The 23306-nt window shown below is 38.0% G+C and overlaps 1 long non-coding RNA gene across 1 annotated transcript in view; it reads right to left on the bottom strand.

The window, feature by feature from the left end:
* Nucleotides 1-2366: 2366 nt before the first annotated feature.
* LOC120537212 overlaps nt 2367-23306 on the bottom strand; it is a 69268-nt gene continuing 48328 nt past the window's right edge. Inside the window, exon 4 of the long non-coding RNA XR_005635282.1 lies at nt 2367-3351. This is a non-coding gene — a long non-coding RNA (uncharacterized LOC120537212). The remainder of the gene's footprint in view (nt 3352-23306) is intronic.

Here is a 23306-nt window from a genome sequence, read left to right as displayed (position 1 = left end):
ATGCAGAAGGGAAATGTCATAGATTTTTTTGTGATTGATTCTGTTAGGTTCATTGCAATTATTTCTGTGATTAATAGTTATGATCCAGTTTGAACACTCCCTTATGTGTTCTATTTCATTTGTGGAATTAGTATTATATTTTTGTTGTTTCAGATTATATTATTCTTTTTCATGAATGTCATAGTGTTGTTGACAGCAATGGTGGTTAAACCTTGGCAGCCTGAAGCCCGATTGCAAGTGTGGCACATGCAACTTTATGTTTGATTTTTGAAAACACAATCAGGCAAAATTTACACTGCACCTCCTTTCCCACATGAAGCACAAGGCTGTAGCCATTACCATTCAGACTATCATCAGTCTTGTTTCATTTGTCCTTAAGACACCTGTCTAACAGCCATGGTCCTTGATACAGCTATAGATTTAGAGGGCTTTGCTCTAGTAAAAGTGATCTGGAGCCAACGTGTCTTTAGTAATTTGCTTATTTATGATGAAGAAATACTGCAGCCTTTTTCATATTTCAATAAAATATCAAGCCTAGACAAAGGATGTTGAATTGTCAGTTCTTGTTTAATTTCTTAATAATGTTTGACACAACGGATGCATCAACTTAAAGCTTTTTTATTTACATTGTTCCATCTGTTGACGTTCAGGCAGCTACTACTTTTATTTATGAACTACTGGTAGAGTTTACATAGAGTGATTATGCTGTGACGACAGTGTCAATGTGTGCCACACAGATGGTGATCATCCTCAAGGGCATTAAAACTGGAAACTGAGACCATAATAGGATTCAGCTGATACCAACCTATTAGTCAGGGTTGAGACTCAGAGAAGATACAAAGATATTATTATAATGTACACACTGGTCTGTTGGACAGATTGCAGAACTTCAAAGAATCTTTTAGCACCCTGGCAAGAATGTTGTCACCAATAGAGCAAAGAAAGTCTGTTTGTCATTTTTGTTCTATTTCTTAGCACAGTGTGATTTTGTATTTATTCCAAAAAAAGAAAATGCTAATTTACCTAAATAATAAACAGAGAAAATCTCCAAATGTGGTAAAATGTAGAGCAAGGAAAGATGTGAAGTACATTCCACTAAACTAGAAAAAAAAAGAGCTCAACATTTTGTAAATGATTGCAGGTTTGTTGCTCATGATCTAATTTTGGAGCAAACTAAGGCCATCAAGAAAGTAACGGACATTCGGATGTTAATAAAAGGCTAATACTGTCAGACCTTCAATATGTAAAGCCTGGTAAAACATTTGGCCCAAATGGCATTAGTTGTGATGCATTACGACTGCAGACCAATTGGCACCCACTTTTCAAGACCCATTGTAATACTCAGTAGATAATGGCGAGGGCACTGATCTTTGGAATGGACCGGTGATTGTCCCAGTAGCCAAGAATGATGGATTCAACGTGTTAATGTCCTCATTGGGTTACTCAAACTTCCACATGAATAAAGCATTTGGGCAGAGTATATTAAAACACTTTCTCCTGGGTTTTAGTTTCTGCACCCCTTTTAAACTTTCACTAATGCTTACTGAGCAGCAATGGGAATTGACTATGACGTTTACTCCAGCAAATTCAAATCTTGAGCAAGTCTAGATTTTACTTTCAGATATTTTAAGCAATATTTTCAATATTATTATTCTCCATGAATTACAGCCAACGATTTAAATTCAATATTGGGAATCCCTGCAGCTTTCTTTGATCTCCCCAATATTGCACTTTTTGTTTATTGATATTTCATCGTCGTTCCCACCTTTTCATGGTGAGACTACAGCACGGGTGGGGTTTTAAAATATGACACTTCATTCCAGGAAGGGTTTTAATAGTGCAACTTCAAATTATTGTATTAAACCAGCGTTTCTAAACCTTTAAGTATTTGCGACCAGAGTTTTCATAACAGTTTTAATCGTGCTCCACTAATGTTTTTTTGAAAGGAGCCCACTAATACCAATTTGTTCTTTTTTAATTAATGATATATCATAGATGCATATTTTATTATAACTACTTAACTTTTATCAACATTTATCTAACTCTATATTTATTTTTCTAGAATCAGAATGTAGTTTAAGTTAATTTGTTTTGGTTTCAATAGATGTATTTTTCATATTTTTGATTCTTGTTTTCTTTTTTTCACATCTTCGCGCCACCCTTTTGGTTACTTCGTGCCCCCCTAGGGGAGCCCGCCCCACAGTTTGAGAACCACTGTTTTAAACAGTGCTATGACACATTTCTTAAAGCAGATGTGAAGAAAATAAGAAACACGTTTGTAGACTTTAGAAACAAAAAGACTCAACTGCAATCTGTTCACAGTCAGGATTTAAGGATTACCATTTTTTTCTCTTTATTATTTTTTTCCTTCTTCTGAGTACCACCATTTTGCTCTTATGGTGCCTCATGATGTTAGACAATTGAGTCTCATACTGTGAGAAGTGTGATGTCATCATGGTTGGATCTTTAAGCCTGTGCCAATACATTGTGTAAATAAAGCAATGACCTCACAAAAAATTCTGTTCTTCAGCAAACTTAAAAGAAAAAGATACAAATCCAAAGAGAATGGAACAAAAGCATCAGATGATTTGGTTTTGGCCGGTGCTTGCTTTGTGACTAAGTGCTTTATTGCCAGACCCTGATGTGGTGTTACAACCAGTGCCTCTGGACCCCCACACTACGCTTCAATCCCTTCAGCTACTCTGCTTAATATCTATAAATTGGTTTAATAATTTACACTGAATCAGACTTGACAATAATGTTAATGGACTGTTGGTGAGAGAATCACCTTCCACATTTATTTACAAATCCACGGTGGTGATCAACAGGCTTTTTTTTTGTTATTGTGGCCTAACTATAATGAAATATCAATTAACAGATGTTTTTCCTATGTAAAAGCAATGACTTTAGTGCTAACTGCTTTAACTTAAAAAAAAAATATATATATATATACTGTACCTTTTGGTGGAGTATCCTGCATTAGGTTTGCTCTGTTTTTGTTTCTTTTAGGGAACAGGCAAGCTCAAAATATACTTAAACTACAATATATGATTTAGGCCTGATTCAAGTCTAGAGAAATACGTGTTCACAAAAGTGCATTTTCATGTGAGTTTTTGTGAGTTTTAACACAGCTACCATACTGAATATGTGCACTGGGAACACCCTGGTTAATTTGCTATATGTCAAGGTTATGTATAGCTTGGAAAAGAAACAAATAGTTAATGTCCATTTTCTGGATTATTCATGATGTCCTTCTGTCTTGAAGGCAGTCCATATATTGAATGTGTCCTTCTGAGTGAGGCTGATTGTTCCCTTTCAGTGGTATCACTGGCTGTTGCTTGGTCTGCCATACTGCAAAGGGTAAAGAAAGCTTAGTTACTTACGGCATCTGTTTTCCCCCCAGAATCCTCTTTAACTACACTGGGGTCCTGGAAAAGCACTCCTCAAGACTGTGTGTGTGACAACATAAAGTATATATAGGCGTACAGGTCATTATTGTCATGTGCATGTGCTAATCGATGTGTAACGCATCGCCACTCTCCTGTGCCATGACTATGCATTGTAACTCAAAAGAATTATCGCCCATTCATATAACATATAACCTGCAGGACAAATTAATAACAATAATAATAAAGGAGCAGGTTATTGTTTCTCACAAAAGAACTATTTTAACCAAATAATGGTGCTAATAACAGCTGTATTGATTAGCAGAGGAATATAATCTATACTAATAAAAGGCAAAGCCCTCACTAACTCACTGACTCACTCATCACTAATTCTCCAACTTCCCATGTAGATAGAAGGCTTATTCCTTACAGCTTACTTACAAAAGTTAAGCAGCTTTCGTTTCGAAATTCTGCACGTAACGGTCATAATGGTTGATAACGGTCGACAACATCCGCCATGTTGAACTTTCTTATTTACGGCCCCATCCTCATGAAATTTGGAAGGCGGCTTCCCTGCGCTACCCGAAACTGATGTACGTACTTATTTCGATGGTATGACGCCACTGTCGGCCGCAACCTGATCTCGGATAAGCGGAAGAAGATGGATGGATGGATGAACTTGCAAGCAGTTAATTTTTCTTTCACACCTGACAGAAGAAAAATGTCCATATGGTTTAAGAACAACTATATACAAAAAGTATATAACAGTGAATATTCTTGTCTGTACTTCTATATACTGTATATACTTTTTGTATATTTCTTATCTTATTTACCAAAATATTTATTACTGATAAATGAATGAATGCAAATGTTGAAGATTGGAAAATGAAGCACAAATCCAGCATGGGTGTATTAGTAAACATTTAGCATGAGATTAAACAGAGGTGTTTAAGTTTAACTAATATTTCAGAGTTTTATGAGAAACCAATTTAGATTCCTAGGCTGGGTCTCTACACTTTTTAATTTGTATAAATGATGCAGGAAAAAAATATGTAGTGGTGATAAAACATTTGTGAAATCATAGATATCTTCATATTATTGTCAGTTGTACATCACACAGTGAAAATCATACTAGTATGTGTGATGCAAAAAATAAACCAGAATATGGAATACATAGCACACTCCTAAGTTTAAGTAATCAAGTAATACGCTGAAAAATAAATACGAGCAAATTGCTTATGACTGCAAAGACTTCAATCCTTTAAGATGGCTACAGTTTCTTTTTTTCTTCTTTAAGATCATCAGTCATCTACTATGAACAAGGAACTAAAGGAATATCCATCCATCCATTTTCCAACCCGCTGAATCCGAAGACAGGGTCACGGGGGTCTGCTGGAGCCAATCCCAGCCAACACAGGGCACAAGGCAGGAACCAATTCCAGGCAGGGTGCCAACCCACCGCAGACTAAAGGAATACTCCTTTAAATTTAGTGAAGTTGCAATTCTGAATTTTTTTCTTTGTTTTTGAAGTCAAAATTATTTGTAAGAAGATTAACCTTCAATAATGAAAAAGTAATAAAAAAATGGGAAAATATTTGATATACAAATAAGAGCTGTGTGGCAGTGAAATTTAACGAGATTTATATACTGTAAAACTTTGATTAATCTTGAGAGCTGGAATGTAATGATAATAAATGAATAATGTTTTTGTTAGCAGCATGGCCCGGTCAAAGCTGCTTGAAGCCTTGTAGTTAATCACTGGTTTCAGATCTCTAGGATGAAAACTTTGGAGGAAAAAAAAAAACAAAACAAAACACACACATTGGTGGCATTTTGTTGGAGCTTAAAGGCAGGGTGACCTAATGGCAGGCCTACGTGAAATCTGAATACTCCCTACAAAGAATTTGTGAATTCACTTTCATCGGAGAGCTCATTAATTTCACCCACCTTTAAGTAATAAATAAATAAATAAATAAAAACACTAAGGTCTGAAGTGAAGTACAATAAGAAACACTCGCCCAGCCAACAACAGCACTGGCAGTCTGGATGATGATGCTAGGCACGATTATATAAAACACAAAATTTACAGCTAATTGCATTAAAGTATACAATTTAGATCTTACTAATGAACCCATTGCTTTCTGAAAAGATAATTATATAAGTCTTAATAGTTTAAAATAATGAACACACTTGGGAACAAGAAACAATGTTTATTTATTTATTTCTTTTGCAAAATCTGTTTTTCCATTTTGTCCCACTTATTGAGTCTATACGAGTCTCTTTGCTAGTCCATAATTAGATGCCTTAAAGGTTACGTTTGGTATTTTTCAAGATGAAGTTATTTCTTCACAAACATGATATAAATGCATTTGTCATGCAAAATTGTGTTGTAAAGTTTTCTATAAATTTCAAAAAATACATACTGCAGGGCTATCAAACTCTATGGAGCATAAAGCATAAAAACCTACTATGTCCATTTTTCAAGCCAAGACAGTTGTTGAGTTTTGATCCGCCTCTTGCAATGCTAAACACATTATAAAAAAGTTTATACATGACATTTGTGAACAAAAAACACCTATACTATGAGATTAGGCTGTTTTAAGAGGAGTATGCTACCTTAGGGCTTGTCATCTTTCATAATAACCTTTCTCCCCATCGTGCGGAGCATGGTTTCCTCTCAAAACACAAAATTAGAGCAAACAGGCCATGCCACGTGGTTGGTTTGATTTTGATTTAATTTCGTATTTATATGAGAAGTCACACAAGTGAATAGATAATGTATCCTTACTTTGAGAAAAATAGTGCCAGGAGTATGCAATTAAATATCGTTTTGAGATCCAATTTGTTGTCACAAACACGCATCAGAAACACGGAAGGCATGTTTTTGTATAAAAAAAACTCAAAAGAGGACATATTTGGTAAATTTTTTTGTGTTTGAATTTAAAGCCCCATAAGGCTCATTATAAAACGGCAAGACTGATGATGTATTTTTTTGAAGTTTTTACAAAAGCACTTACCATATACACTCATGTTTAAGTCAGGTCTTGAAACCCAGCCTTTAAAATCAGACTCTGACTTATACGCCCTTTCAAAAATGCAACACTTACATATTTTTTTTATATCTTCTTGGCCTCCTCCAATCTCGCATCAGTTTCTCAGATGTTTCAAATTTTGTTGCAGCAGCGCAGTTACCAATTTCTTTCATCACTTCAACTTAATTTAAAATCAGCTTCATATTTTCTTCTGATCGAATGCTCCATTATAGATAACGGATGCTCTTACGATAAAAGGGTGTGTGAGGGTGTGAGATATAAAAAACGCAAATCAGTGCAAATGTTGCTTCGGAATATTTTGTGTATTACCGTGTGGTCACGTAGGCACAATACATAGAAAAAAAAGGCAGAGTGCTCCATGGTTACTCTCTCAGATGGGCGTTAGCATATCATAATCTCTTAACATAATCTCCGCATTCAATTTATATGACCAACATTATAAAATACCAGAAATAATACAGTAAAATCAAGTCCCAATTTATCCATTGGAGAACTTATCTGCAAGTACATACGGTAACTTCAGAACACGATTTTGCATGGCAAATACATATATTCCACATTTATAAAGAAATAACTTCAACTTTCAAAATATCAGGCTTATCCTTTATGGCAGTCCTGCACTGTACAGACCTTGCAAATAGTGATGTGACAAACAGTTAAGTTTTAGTTTGCAGATAATTTTGTCAAACTGTATCAATTTTATTTATGCCAGTATATTTTTAAAAAATGTGACATGCTGCATAATTTTGCATCTTCCACACAAAGACACCCCAAAATGTACCACTGGGCACATTACAGAATCACCACCGAGTTTCTTTGCTGTTTCTGAGACATCTTTAGGATTGTAGTTACAAAGAGTATTACCATAATTGGTGAAGTGATCGATAGATAGATAGATAGATAGATAGATACTTTATTAATCCCAAGGGGAAATTCACATACTCCAGCAGCAGCATACTGATAAAGAACAATATTAAATTAAAGTATGATAATAATGAAGGTATAACAGACACGCAATAACTTTGTATAATATTAACGTTTACCCCCCGGGTGGAACTGCAGAGTCACATAGTGTGGGGGTGGAACAATCTCCTTAGTCTGTCAGTGGAGCAGGACAGTGACAGCAGTCTGTCACTGAAGCTGCTCCTCTGTCTGGAGATGATCCTGTTCAGTGGATGCAGTGGATTCTCCATGATTGACAGGAGCCGGCTCAGTGCATGTCGCTCTGCCACAGATGTCAAACTGTCCAGCTCCATGCCTACAACAGAGCCTGCCTTCCTCACCAGTTTCTCCAGGTGTGAGGTGTTCCTCTTCTTTATGCTGCCTCCCCAGCACACCACCGCATAGAAGAGGGCGCTCGCCAGAACCGTCTGATAGAACATCTGCAGCATCTTATTGCAGATGTTGAAGGACGCCAGACTTCTAAGGAAGTATAGTCGGCTCTATCCTTTCTTACACAGAGCATCAGTATTGGCAGTCCAGTCCAATTTATCATCCAGCTGCACTCCAAGGTATTTATAGGTCTGCACCCTCTGCATAGTAGTCATAGTAGTTGATCATACTACCACTGATCATAGTAGCTCCTACTATAACAACCACAAAGCATGGCTGAAAGCACAAAAAATAAAATTTTTATTTAAATACAAAATGACAGGTAAACACATGCAGAATTAATGCTTGAAAACATTTTCAGTTAAGAACTAAACAACTTTCTACTTTTGTGAATGGCATAAATTTCATTTGAAGTGAAAGACAATTTATTTTGCTATTTTGAGTTTCTCGGTGTAATAAGTTTTGCAGATTGTTTTGCTCATCACTACTCTCACACAGTGTTAGATTTCAGAGGTATGCCAGTGTGAAAACCTCTGCCAAAAATCTGCATCTGTTTGGCCCTTATCTGTAGCAAACGTTTAAGAACAGAGTCTTGGTGAGACATAGTAGCATTTAGTTTGTCTGCAAGGAAATGTTTAGTTTTTAGCTTTCCCTTTGAAAAACCCCTGCAGTTTTGCTCAAGGAGTCATGGATGTTCAATAGTGGTGGCACAAAAATGAGGAGGAAATACAACTTCCTTATGAATGTCTAACCAATCTGACCTTGGAATGGATATTCTGGCCAGTAGAAGGCACCACTGAGTCCCAAACCCCAGACACAACTACACAAGGTACAACCAAAGGTTATTTTAGTTGGCAAACAGTACTTCTGACTGGCTTCCACCCCACACTGCCATAAAGGGTCCCAACAGTCAACAGTACAGCACAGCAACTCTTCAGTCCTTCCATCCAGTCCTCGTTCCTGGTGAGCATTGTCCGTCTCCTCTCCCGACTCCAACTCTCCAGGCCAAGTGAAGGACTGTCTTTTAACTCCAGACCCAGGAGTACTTCCAGTGCCTAATCCTGTTGCTTCTGGGAAGCACTTCTGGGTCAGGGAAGACCCCAATGGGCCTTGTGCCATCAGTATCCGACAACGCCCCCTGGCAACCCCCACATAACCCTTCTATACAAGTCCATGGGACCACATCTCCAATGATGACCTGCAGGAATCCATACTATAGCTCACCAGAAGAGATGCTACCACCCAGTGTACGGGGGGACACCCTGCCCATAACAGGCAGTCGGTCACACACTGTCCTGACCTTTCAGATGTCCTAGCCCACCTAGTGTGTCCCTCCATGGTTGCTGTGATGCCAGCCCCAGTGTAGCTGCTGCCACCGTGTCTTTCTGTGTCCATGTCCTGGTACAAAAGGGGAATAGCACTGCTCCGCCACTGAACTCCCTTTACTATGGCCTGCTAGCCAGAGCAGGATCCATTGCGGCAGGCTGGTCCCTCACGGTATGAATAGGGATTATGTCTGAATGTGTAAACCAAGAAGTGATAAATGTTTTCATTTATTTCATATTTGTGGTAGAGATGATGCCCTTCAGACCACAAGAGCATAGGCTGTGAATTATATGTTTGTTTTTTCTAAAGTCTGACATGGCAAGCAGACTAACAGACACAAATTGGTGGGTATTCAGAGAAGAAACCCAAGTAGACACAGTGAGAGGATGTGTTATCTCCTCACCAGCAGGGATTCAAACCTGTGAAGCAACAGTGCTACCCACAATGCCCCGAAGCTGCTTAGTGTTACGCATGCGTGTCTGGAGCTCGTTTAAAGCAGGTACTACCACCTTGGGTTGAGAGGGGGGCTCTCACGCTAACCTTCTCTTTTCTTCCCTTTGCAGCACTGAGAAGATACCCAGTGAGGACAATTGACTGCACCCCTTCCAGTCTCCCGCCTTTAAAAGCGGCCACCTGCTTGAAGGAGGCAGTCAGTTTGTGGATAGACTACACCATACAATAGAACTCCTTATCACTTGAAAGATAACATTATTATAGCCAGACAGCTTGCTTCATTTCTGCAATTTCTTTTGTTGTTTGTAGTGACGCGCGTGACAGCCTGTTTTTTTTCATTATTTGTGACTGAATTAAATGGGAATGATCAGTTTAGCACCCAAACATTTAACTGTGGGAACCTGCAGTGCTTTATTTGACCACAATAGACAAAAATACATTCTTATGGATAATAACTATGATTGTTAATGCACTGAAATGCTTACTAATATGATACATGATGAAAAATCAGTAAATTATTGGGAGCAGCATTTCTTAATCACAGTATCGCGTAAGAATAAAAACATTAAACATTAAAATGCCCTACTTTGACGTGTAACAATTGCAGTAATGCTGCAACTATCCTCTGTGCAGCCTATCAGCCTCCAGCACACTTCTATTTAGAGATGTTTTTTTATTCATACCTTTTTGTATTGTTATATATAAAAAAATGTGTAATATTTCTGCAGTCACATTTATGAAGAAACAAAAAAAAACCAGCTTGGACTCAGTGATGGATGACATTAAAGGGCACATGGAGCTTCACCTCCTCTTTGAGTGCTGATTAAAGAAAGTGAAGTTGGCTTTGCTCACTTCTCATGTGCCTCAGGCTGCTTGTTCATGCACAGAAGCTTTTGATCTTCATACAATCCACATGAAAGAATTCCATCTTGAGGAACAATTTGAATTGTAATCAAGACCATGTAAATATTCACTATGCCTTCAAACATTTCTTGTTGTTAAAGTTTAAATATTGCAGTAATCCTTTCAATAGTCTCACACCTACCTAGGATGACATCTAATCTAAATAGTGCCAAGAAGGACGATCATTAAATGCCCGAAACCCGTTGGAAAATTGTCTGTGAATGAAAAGAGAGACAACATTCCCTTAATTCATTTACTTCTGTTTAGCAGATGTGGGCTCTGAGGAGCTATTAGAAAACATACAATAGTTCTCTTTATGAAACTGAAAGTTAAATGATTAAAAAACAAAAGGAATGTTATTTAATCATTACAGAGCACTAGGGTTCAATGTTAATACAGTCGGGTTGCAACATTGAGTCATCCATTCATACAGAGGGGAGACAATATTATGAAGACACTTTCCAGTACAGGTAGTCATCGACTTACAACCTATGTGTCTCACAACCACTACTGTGTCTCATGGGCAAATGATAAGTTTTCACCACGCCAGCTCCATATGCCGTGACTCATTCATCTCGAATTCCATGCAGCAGCTTTGAATACGTACAGTTATATTTGTCTTACAATTACAGGAAAAAAGGCAATTGATCTCGACACAAAAATGAAGGTTATGAGGGAGGAAAGAAAGCGAATGTGGTCACATGTGACTTTAACTTATCTCATTGTAACCGGTGTCCACCTCATATGCTGCATTGCTGCACTCTGGCTTTGAATCCAGTTAACGATTGCCTCTTCGTATGAACTGCCACAAAAGACCCCTTTACATCCAACATGGATAAGTCCCTCTTGAAATCCTGTCATACAAATATGGAATTATGCATAGTTGTTCTTTGAGAATAAAAGCTTTTTTAAGGCATGAAAAAAGTAATCAACTTCACAGTCTGCACTCCAGAACATCTCTTAAGGTTTGATGATATTTGGATCTAGTGATTTGGGGAAAGCACATGGAGGCATTCAATGTTGTTAAGTTGTTCATGAAACCACTGGACTAGTTAAGCAGTCCCATCCTGGGACAGGGAAACATCATGAAGGAACAATGTTTGTTCCATAGGATGTTCCTGGTCCTGTTAAAAGTTGTCCGGATAAATTACCCCCCACATTTCGCCTGACAAATTTTGCCCCTCACATTTCGCCCCAGCACATTTCACCCCTGGTAATTTTCATCTGCCCACATTTCACCACCACTATATTTTGCCCCAGTATTTAGGTACATACAGTATCTATAATTGCAATTAAAAATGTAATAAACCTTACCCAACATTGAAAATAAAAAAACGTTTGCTCAGGTAGTGTTCTTAATCGACTCACAGATCAACGTGTTCCACTGTAAAATCATTTGGATTCGTTTAATTGAAACAAAAATGTATATATGTTTACAGAGCATTTCATTTAAGTGATGCACCATTGCTAACTTTTTTTATCATTTTGCCACAAAAATGTTTAAATTAGTAAAGTCTGTTTTGAACGCTGAGAACGATTATTCACTTTATTTTTTCTAGTAACTTCCAACACTCAAAACATCTGGGTGTGAGTATTAGAAGTTACTGGGGTGGGGAGGAAATATCATGGAGGCGAAATGTAGTGGGGGTGAAACATGCTGGGGGTGAAATGTGGGGGGCGAAATTTCCATAAACCGGAAACGTGGTATCAGGAGTGGGGAGCCGGGTGGGCCCTCCGTCACTCACACGCCAGCCCACGTTTTGGAGTGTACCTTGCCTCTGCTTAGCTAGCGATACCTATTTGTTTATTGATTTTTAAAATGTATCCTGTTTCACTACTACGCGGGAGAAGCCAGGGGGGACAGCTAGTAGGAAATAAACTGAAAGATGACCCAGGAGTTGTGCTACTTACATCAGATTATCCATCTTGGTGTTTTGGCTTTGGGCATAAGGTTAAACACAGTAAAGGAAAAAATGTTTATAGCTATTTCCACATGGAAAAAAATGTAAGGTTATAGACACAACATTTTTACTATACAGTCGATTCCACTTAATCGGGACACATCTGGATGGAGACGTTTTGCCCCAATTAAGCGGCTGGCCCAATTATGCGAAGTTCGTAAAAAAAAGGTAAAATTTTGTAATAGAAAGACATTACGTACATTTGAATATATGTTGCACACCATAAATTGCCATTTATTCTTTTAAAAACGACTTGACAAATTTGTCATCCAAACATTATAATACAGTATTCCCTTCTATCCAAATAACAAGAGAAAGGTAGTAAATCGATTCAAACATGTGGTTACTGATAGTTAATCCTGTTTATTAAGAAAGCCGTTGATTTTGCTTTGTCTTGTTCTCTTTATGGAGTGGCATTGTACAAAATCAGTGCATGCATCTAATGCAGATAAAGGACTGCCCTCGTTGCCTGTCTGCATGAAATACAATTGCAATCCAGCGATAAATTTCCTGGCATCCCAATGAGTCACTTGCTCAATTTCTTCATGCATTCTTCTTGGTTATCTGTTGTCTCTTCGCATTTTGCAGCAATTTTCTCGACAATCGCATCGTCACAATCTTCATTTTCGTTGTAACACTCGATGTTGTCATCAATGCTGATAAACTCTTCATAATTTTCCACACTTTGCACCTGTGAAGTCGTTTCATCGACATAGTTGCTGTTAGTTCGTGTCTCCAACTGCTCAGAGTTCTTCCAATTGCAATGGGCAAAACAGTTTTGGATAGTGCTCTGGCTTATTTCTCGCCAACTGTCAACAACAAATTGTATTGCCTGCAATATGTTAATCTTCCCACTAACATCCGTAACTGTTGAACGTTCTTGCAGCAGATTTTCTTCAATTGCTTCCAGAATGTAGCTCACCAATTTGCCTTGATACAAAATTTTCAAATTTTTTATGATTCCCATATCCATTGGTTGCAGGATGGATGTGGTGTTAGGAGGCAGAAATTCCAACTGAATGTTTTTCAAAGAATCTAAGTGAGGGTGAGCCGCGCAATTATCAAGAATTTTTTTCGACTTGCGCTGCAATTCCACATCCCTTTCTGACAACCACTTCGAAAAAATTTAAGAAGTCATCCATGCATTTTTGTTTGAATGGTAAACAACTGGCAATCATCCATTCTAAGCCCCTTAAAGCATCGAGGCTTAGCACTTTTACCTATAACTAACAATTTCCTTTTATCACTTCCTGACATGTTAGAACAGCATAACAAAGTTACGCGATCCATTGCTTTCTTGGAACCCACTAGCGTTTTGTGTTTGTAGCACAGCGAACTGTCAGGTGTTGCATGATAATACAGGCCAGTTTCATCGGCATTGTAAATGTCATCTGCACAAAACTGCTGAAACAACTCGGGTAATTTACTGGACTTCCACTTTTCAGTGCCGTCAGCATCAGCACTGCCTTTTTTGCCATGTGCTTTCTTGAACTTAATTTCATGCCTAGATTTCCATCTAGACAACCATCCATCTGTTGCCTTAAATTCATCATGACCCAACTTTTTAGCTAAATCCTCCGCCTTTGCTTTCAGAATAGGCCCACTGATACAAACGCCTCGTGCAGCTAAGTCATAGTGTAGTCAGTTTAGCGAACCACTGATTAAGAGCGTCCTCAACTTCCGGTTCCTTGCCTTCTCGCTTCTGTTTCACCTCTCAATTTCTGCTCGTTCTTTAGAACATGTCAAATTGTTGATTTCGGAACGCCCGTTATCTTCTCCAGCATACAGGTGCTTATGTTAGGCACTTGGTTTTTGATTTTATCAAGCAAGTCAATTTTATCGGAGAGCGTTAGGTCTTTCCATGGCATCCTAACAGCGGCAACTTATCATGAATGAAATTAAGAAAAGAATTCTATCAACCATCATGGAATTCGTAATTTTTCAGGCGATTTGCACAACTCAATTTAAAACAAGTGGTAAATAAATTGCTGTTTATTATCACTTACCAAAAAGGCGGTGTCGAAGTTCAGCACAGAATGTCTTCAGCACTACTTCACATTTCAAACACGACTTTCAGAGCTCCCGAAGCAAATAATCAAGAAGCTCCTAAAGATAACACTGCCTCAACCCTTCTCTTGCTCCTCGCGGGCATCCCTGAGTGGCTTGCTTAACAGGACTCCTTATCTTTCATTTGGAAAATTTACTTTGAACTGAGCGCATTCATTTTCATCTTACCCATCTCGGATTTAAAACAGCCAGTGACTCCTGTCCCGAATAAGCGGAATGGTGGCCCAAATAACCGAACGGAAAACATGTACGATTACACTGTCTGGATTTGTTCTTTACAATTTGGCCCAAATAAACAACTGCCCCAATTAACCAGTGTCCCGATTAAGCGGAATCGACTGTATAGCCTACTTTTTCCTTTGCCTAGGCTCACTTACGCAACCCTGCACTAACTCCATAAAGACTGTAAAAACTGAAAGTAAGCAGGACCAGGACAAGATATTCAAATAGTCAGTCATACCAAGATAACAAATTCAAAAAGGCAAAAACCACATAATTGATTTGATTGCCTAAAAGATGTAAAGCCCATACAAATAGTCAAGAAACACTTTGTGTAACTATGCAGAATCTCCAGTGCAACGTTGGCTTATGTCAACTGGTGTGAGTTCTGCTACTCACTCCAAAGCAACGTGTCACCGCAGTGCAATTGGACAGGATACAAAAAAATGATATCTAATGGATAGATAGATAGATAGATAGATAGATAGATAGATAGATAGATAGATAGATAGATAGATAGATAGATAGATAGATAGATAGATAGATACTTTATTAATCCCAAGGGGAAATTCACAAATGTAATGTAAGAAAAAATACTAAAGTAAAAAATATTAACACAAACCAGCATTTCTTTAATCATTGAATGATACCTAGTAGTTTCATATTGACATTTGTGCAATTAATTCTTATTTTATGAAGTTCTCGATTTTTGAGATTGAGTAGTAAATTTTGAGGCTGTACTTAGGTGGCTTTTGGCAGTATTTCTTTAAAATGTCCATTTATCCTTGTTGATGTGACCATTTCTTCTCATTGTAAATGCAGTTTGTTCACGTTTGGCATATGTTGTCATATTTTGGATTGTTCCCCTTGGCGCATGAAATGATTCTGCAGGTTTTGTGACTGATGCACCAATAATTTATTGTCTTTGGAACTTTGTTATCTGACTCTTCTAAAATTCACATATCAAACTATTAATGGTCAGACATTTTTTTTGTGTGTGCCAATTTTTTGTTTTCTAAGGTTTAGTTCTGGAATTGTTGCTTTTGATTTGTGTCTGGGCTTTGGTGTTATGGTTGGTTGCTACTCTGCTTTTGACCTTTGTCCATTTCAGGCTTCTCTTTCTTTTCATCTCCTGCTTCATTATAAATATTGTGCCTCAGATTGTGCTGTTCTGAGTCATAACAGCAGTTATATTAAATGTAAAACATTAAGTATAATTAAGCATGAGCAATGGCCGCCGGAGCCTTTCAAAAGCTGTTAACCCTGGAAGCTAGGATGCGAATGGTTTCATTTAAATCATTATACTGATTCTGCTCTTTGGGTGAGCACCCTGATTTGCCCCCTGCATAGTTCAACTGCAGGCTCTTTGACTCGTTAATTTTCACTGATTTCCTTTAGATGCTAATGCTACCATCCGCCACCATTTCTTAGTGTGGGCTTGTATCCTTCATAGTAAATCATCCCATGGACTTAAAGCAGAAGGCGTTAAATGAGTAAAAATTCATCCTGTAATGAAATATGGATCAGGCCAAAGAATTTTACTCAGTCAGCTTCTGAGGTAAAGTGATGACAAATTATAATTGGCTAATGAAAGTCATAGTATCATAGGTCATTTTGTGTTTCATGTTAGCTATATTATATTTATAAATGTTTGCAGTCCTCTGAAGATGTAAATGGGAAATGTTGCATATGAAAATATTAATTGAATTAAGTCTAGAGCAGCAGGTTGAACACTGCTTTAGTAGTCAACACCACCATAAAACATCTACATAAACTTGGTTTAGGCTTATCCACACATTTTATTTTTATTCTTTTCTTCTTTACTCTGGTTGCCTCCCTCATTCCTGAGACAAGCAGCTTAGGTCGATTGCCTTGGCCTGCTACATGTGAGTGTAGATGCGTGCCTACAAGAGTGTCTCTTGCCATCCCATCCACAGTTGGTTTGCAACTTGCTCCCAATGTAGCCAAGGTACGCTAAAGGCTGTGATGACCCCATAACAGGATAAGCAGATTCAGAAAAAGAAAAGTTTATTTAGAAAAAAAAAAAATAAAACTTAGAGAGAAAGAAGTGGGAGATAGCTCAGGTTTTAAAGAGTTAATGATATCAGATAAAGGAACAGCATTAAAGCAGTAAGGAAGAAGAATTAGGACAAAGTTTGATCTGAAAATAAAAGTGGAGCAGAAATAAAGTTGCCACAAATACCTCCACTTGACCAGAGTGTAAGCTGTGATGAGTGAAACAGGAAAATTACAAGTAGCGCACAGCTTCGCAAAACAGGCACTAAAATTCGCTTTGCAGATGGTTTTGCAATTTCGAAATGTGAAACTCACTAAAGTGTTTTTCGGTTTTTTAGGGTAGAAAACAAGGAATCATGCTCCTGAAAGCCTCATTCACACTTCTGTGTTTACCTGTTTTGTTTTTCTGCATAAAGCATAAAGCAGGTATCCCTTCACACACTCATAAATATCAACTTACTAGCCGTCCCCTGTGGCTCCCCCTGTGTAGTAGTGAAATAGGACAAACTTTAAAAATCAATAAACAAAAAGGTATCGCTAGCTAAGTGGAGGCAACTTACGCACCAAAACACAGAGGTAGACCGACTCCCCACTCCTGACGTCACACTTCACCCTCTTCGCGGCCTGCAGCCTCTGTCTCTGATTATTGTGAATTTATCGCTCCTGCAAGCAAACTATGATTCTTACTGTAATGAGAGAAGTCGCAAAAATCAACCACAATGTTCAAGCAAATTCTAGAAAAAAACTTGAGCTAAATCCGTTAACTAGCCTCATTCGCTAGCTAAGCGGATGTAAGATACGCCCCAAGGATGGTGCGTGAGTGAAGAGGGAAATGCCCCCCTTCCCTCCGCTTGCTGTGTCTCCCTTGGATTTACGCAAATAAATCTGTGCCACAAGCAATCTATGATACTTAGTGCGATGAGAGAGGTCAAAAAATCAACCGGAATGTTCAAGCAAATTATAAAAATAAACCCGATCTATTAAGTAGTTCTCTCGTGAAAAATGGACGGACTGACAGACAGATGTTGGATTTTATATATATAGTGTTGACATCACTGTGGAAGAGTGCAGTGTGCTTTTTTCTTTTTTTAAGTGACCTGCTGCATATTTCCCACACAAAGACATAACCAAAGCACACCATTATGCACATTGCTTCACAGGAAAACTCACTGCCTGGAAAGCTGGTCCAAAGCCACCTTTACTTCGCAAATGCACTTTCCTGTTCCTTGATTCCCTGCAGAGGAGTTGGAAGATATGCAGGCTCCATATGCCATGGAGATTTGATTTTCACTTCTGTTTGCAATGCATCTTTAAGATTATGATCGCCAACATAGTCATCTTAATTTGCAAAGTGGGTATCATACTATCAGAACAATTACATTTTTTGTTTGATGGCTCAACGAAATGTCTACACACGACAGGAAATGAACTAGTGGTTTTATTTTAAGAGATCTTTATTTAAACACTAAATGACTGGGAGTTGCATGTGGAACTAATGTACAAAAACACTTCAGACAGAAACTAAACACCTTTCTTCTTGTATCTTTGTGTCAATGCCATGAATCTGAGTGAAATGATTCAGCTGGTTTAGTTTGCAGATGATGCTAAACTAGGTGGATTGGCAGATAATCTGGAATCTGCCGAATCATTGCAGAGGGACTTGGACAGATTTGTGGCAGATTAAATTTAATCTCAGTAAATATAAATTATTAAATGTAAGAAGTAAAAATGTTAGGTTTGAGCAACCAATTGGAGGCTTGAAAATCGAACGTACACCTTAAGAGAAGGATTTAGGAGTTATAGTGGACTCTACGTTACCATCTTCCCGACTGTGTTCAGAAGCCATTAAGAAAGCAAAAAGAATGTCAGGTTATATAGCACCTTGATGTGTGGAGTACAAGTCCAAGAGGTTATGCTCATGCTTTATAATACACTGGTGAGGCCTCATCTAAAGTACTGTGTGCAGTTTTGGTCTCCAGGCTACAAAAAGGACACAGCAGCACTAGAAAAGGTCCAGAGAAGAGCGACAAGGCTGATTTCAGGGTTGAAGGGGATGAATTATAAAGAATGATTAAAAGCTGAGCCTTTTTAGTTTAAGCAAAATAAAATTAAGAAGGAGGGAGCAGACTAGCTGTAGGCGACTACTGGAAAAAGGGATGAAAACTCATAAACAGTCAAGGAGGGTCAGGTTTGAGGCAGTGCAGGGTTAAGGAGGGAGCTGATGGAGGCTGGATGTTTTAAGCTGTAATAATGTACCCTGCGTGTGAGGGCACATGTATAAGAGGCCAGCAGAGACAATCCTTCTTTGCACCCAGTAATGATAAGCTATCAACCTGAAAATTAATGGATTGAAATTTGAATGGAATAAAAATGCCAGGGAACTTTCTAGGACTGGAAATATAATCCATCAGTTATAACAAAATGGAACTCCCAATAAAGGTCTGGTTCACTTCCCTTGAATTTGACTTGCCATATAATATTGACAGGGCTTAATCTTTTTTTGATTGATGTACTTTATTAATCCCCGAGGGGAAGTTGTCTTTTCATTTGACCTTTGTGCATCAGAGAGCAGGGTCAGCTATTGTACAGCACCCCTGGAGCAATTTTCAGGTGTAGGGTCTTGCTCAAGGGCCCAACGGAGTAGGGACTCTTCTGGAAGCAACAAGACTTGAACCGGCAATCTTCCAGATATCAGTGCATGTCCTTAGCCTCAGAGCCACCACTTCAGCTACTTGGATTGTACAAGCAATAATAATCTAGAAGGTGTAAAGAAAGCTTAATTTCTCTAGCACCCCCTATACAGTAGCCCTGGAGTGGATAGCATAACCTTTGTAAGAGATTAGCATATCTTTCAAAGAAAGCAATGAAGATGAATTGATCATATTTGTTTAACACTTCCACAGGCCTTGGTAGGTAATTCTAAACATATGGAGGAGAGAAAATGGACCAAATAAGGTTCCCTGGCCTTAAGCAAATAGAAAGATGCAACTCTTTACTCTTCATATCCTTATTCTATAACTATCTCCTTAAAGCTGCAACTGGGACCCTTCCATCGTGTCATTATTCACCTTTATGGCTCACATATTGACAAAAGAATAATATTTAGTAGCATCAACATGCAGTAAATGTGAATTGGGATTATTGTGGACATACTGTGGTTCTGGTCTTGCACTTGGGCAATATTTTGATAGAGCAAATGAAATTCAGCGTGGAGAGCAATAAATTAATTATCTATCTATCTATCTATCTATCTATCTATCTATCTATCTATCTATCTATCTATCTATCTATCTATGATATAGTGCCTTATCTATCTATCTATCTATCTATCTATCTATCTATCTATCTATCTATCTATCTATCTATCTATCTATCTATCTATCTATCTATCTATCTATCTATCATTTAATGCCTTATCTATCTATCTATCTATCTATCTATCTATTGTAATAAGAAGAGACATGAGGCATGGCAAGGTTTGGGGCAGCCACCCGTTTAATGCGGTTTCCTGGCTGCAAAAGCAAATGATTCATGTAAGACAAGTTTACACGACAGATTCCAAAACAGAACTGCCTCCCAGAGCAAAGGCGGGAGGCTTTATAGGACGATGGGCGGAAGTGATGTCGTCCTCGGGCCCGGGACCGGAAGTGATGTCGTCCCTGGGGCTGGGACCGGAAATGATGGCAGATGTATAATCAGTCCTCTCTAAGCCCTTCAGCTGCCTCCTATGCACACGTGTGTGACACTATCTATCTATCTATCTATCTATCTATCTATCTATCTATCTATCTATCTATCTATCTATCTATCTATCTATCTATCTATCTATCTATCTATCTATCTATCATGTAATGCCTCTATCTATCTATCTATCTATCTATCTATCTATCTATCTATCTATCTATCTATCTATCTATCTATCTATCTATCATGTAATGCCTTTATCTATCTATCTATCTATCTATCTATCAGGCTCAATCTTACTGAACAAGTGGGCACCATTTTCAAAAGTGATTAACTGAGTAAATATGCCATTTATTCTGATTGAATCTTTTCTGGTCTAATAATGAGCATCAGATGATCCAAAGGTGATTTTTTTTTAAAGGGAGTATGTACTTTGTCCTTGATGATTAACTGGTTTAATTATATATTTAAAGTAATTAGTCACTTGCTACTAAGAAATCAAAAAATCAAAGCACAGTTAACTCACTATAACTCACTGCCCCTGTTGAGTTTGTCTATTTTGTACCTGCTTGCATGGGTTTTTCTCCTGGTCCTCTGGCTTTCCTCTTACATACCAAGAACTCGTATTCTGGGTTAACTGACTCCTCTTCATTAACCCTGTATGTCTATTTGTCTGTCTGTCCTTAATATAGTGCTTTTTATGTCTCTCTTCTTTTAGATATAAATGTAATGTTGCCAGAACAGAAAAGCTGATTGACTCAAGTCTGCTTCACGATACACCCATACAGAATTTGCAGCTCATTTTATGAATATTATCCCACGTTCACATACAACATCTCTATTATAAAGTGTGTCTGAATTTTCCATTTCTGCACGCTCCAAGTAATAGGAAAGGCAAAAAAACAACAAATGCAGTTGTTTGTCAGTCATGTTCTGGGTCAGCATGTGCTTGTTCTGATGCCCCCCCGCCAAACTCTCCACCATCACAGCTGCAAGATTTTACTTTTGAGCAGTGAGGCCCTAATCGAGGACAGCAGCAAGGATAATGCCAAGAAGTGACTGATGGGGGAGTCGCAGTGGTCCACAGAGAGCTTATTAATTTGAAAGAGTTTTTGACAAGGGGGCATTCTTTACTTCAACAGGAGCATTTCAAAGTTCGTCTTATTTTGATTTTTCAAACTTTCCAAAGATTTTGTGTAAACAGCAAACTTAAACTCTGAACTCAGCTTTTAAAGCAACGATCATACGACACACTTCTCTGTAAATCGTGGCACAAGCTGTAGTAATTATTCATGGCCAGGGCAAGTAATAAATCATTTGGCATTAAGTAAAGTACAATTACATTTTACTATGTATCTGTGTTTGTTTTTGATGTAATGAAATAGTGAGCCTCGACAGTTTACATATTTAAGATAATTTTGTCTTTTTTTTTTTTTTAGTAGAATGTTCTGGCACATGGAGTTTGGTTTGTTCATTCATTTTTCTAAAGTTGTTCTTTGCACTTGGCACTAGAAGTGGTCGAGTAATACAGCAGTGAAATTGAAGATGCTGGACTGGATGGAGGTTTCCAAATATATGTTTTATGTTTCACTTCTTTTCTAGTTTTATCAGTGCAATACAGTATAGCCTTTTTAATTCTTTGTAATTCTGAGTTTTATTTCTATTTTATATGGCTTAAAATTTCTGCAAATCATAGAGTCTCTTTAGGGTTGTTTCTTTTAGAAAAGATTCAGATTGCATTGATTCTCCTTCCAGCCATCAATACATCCATCCAAATGTTAATCTCATTCCATTCCCTAAGTGTATGGACTCCATGATAGAAAAAAAACATTAGGAGAATTGAATATATTATTACATGTCTAATAAGAGGCGGGTGGCAGTCATGGAATTGTACCAGGCATGATCAACTGAATAAAGGCCCAGAAAATGCTTGAGGCGCGAAGACTTGTTAGGAGGAGGTAAGGTAGCGTAGAGGAGAGGGTGGCCTGGTCTGTTCAGCTGATAGTTCTTCCATCACAAACTCCATCAGGATGAGCAAATGCAAAGAGAGTGGATATTCGAGCAAATAAAAGTGGAACTTAATTACACTATTGACAATATTTCAACTTGTTCATGCTCTTGAAATGGCATTTTTGCATTTTGATTTTGCTCTTGTCCTAATATTGTTAGAGTACCGATTCTTTCAAAAGACCACTTTGTATATTGCTTTAGTTTCAGGGCTGTGTCAATACTTTTGTTGTTGATAATGCCCCATTACTATCACATGACCCTTAGGGGAACTACACATGATATCATTGTGTCATCACTATTTAAGATGGTGGTCTTTTGTCTCAGACCAGCTTCAGACCCTTGTTTTAGCATAGTCATGGAAAGGACAATAGCTAAGTTTTAGCAAGTAGTGGTTGTTTTTTTTTTTTTTAACTTTGATTTTTGTCTTCATATTTTGGGTTTTGATGATTGGTAAATCTTGTCTTTTTTGCTCTGTGTAATGGACATTCTTTTGCCTTTTGCCAAATTACTTATCTTCATTTCCTGGTCCATCATTTTCTAAAAATGTCACCATCTTGGGCTATCCATTTTCCTGCAGGCATTATACTGGCCGCTTTGGCTGCAGTTTGATCACTTCCCCTTCTGTCAGAGTCTACTCTGCCACAGGCAGCAGTGACATTATGTAAGAGGTACTAGATATAAGTGTGAGTGCCTGACAAAGGTCCTTTGCTCCAACACTGGGTATCCTGCCTTCGCTTAATCCTGCTCTTGGGTATTTCTGGGGTTTTGACATTTTAGTTTTGAGTGCATTCCGTTAACTTTGCCCCTTTTTAATGTCTGCCTAGCATTCTTAGAAACATTGTCTTTGTTTCTGAGTATTTAGATCTCCTGCCCGGTGCCCAGATTACTGTTTTCTG

Source organism: Polypterus senegalus, chromosome 10, assembly GCF_016835505.1.
Source record: "Polypterus senegalus isolate Bchr_013 chromosome 10, ASM1683550v1, whole genome shotgun sequence".
NCBI lineage: Eukaryota > Metazoa > Chordata > Cladistia > Polypteriformes > Polypteridae > Polypterus > Polypterus senegalus.
Note: the sequence above shows the minus strand (reverse complement) of the source record. Positions and strands in the feature narration are given on the sequence as shown.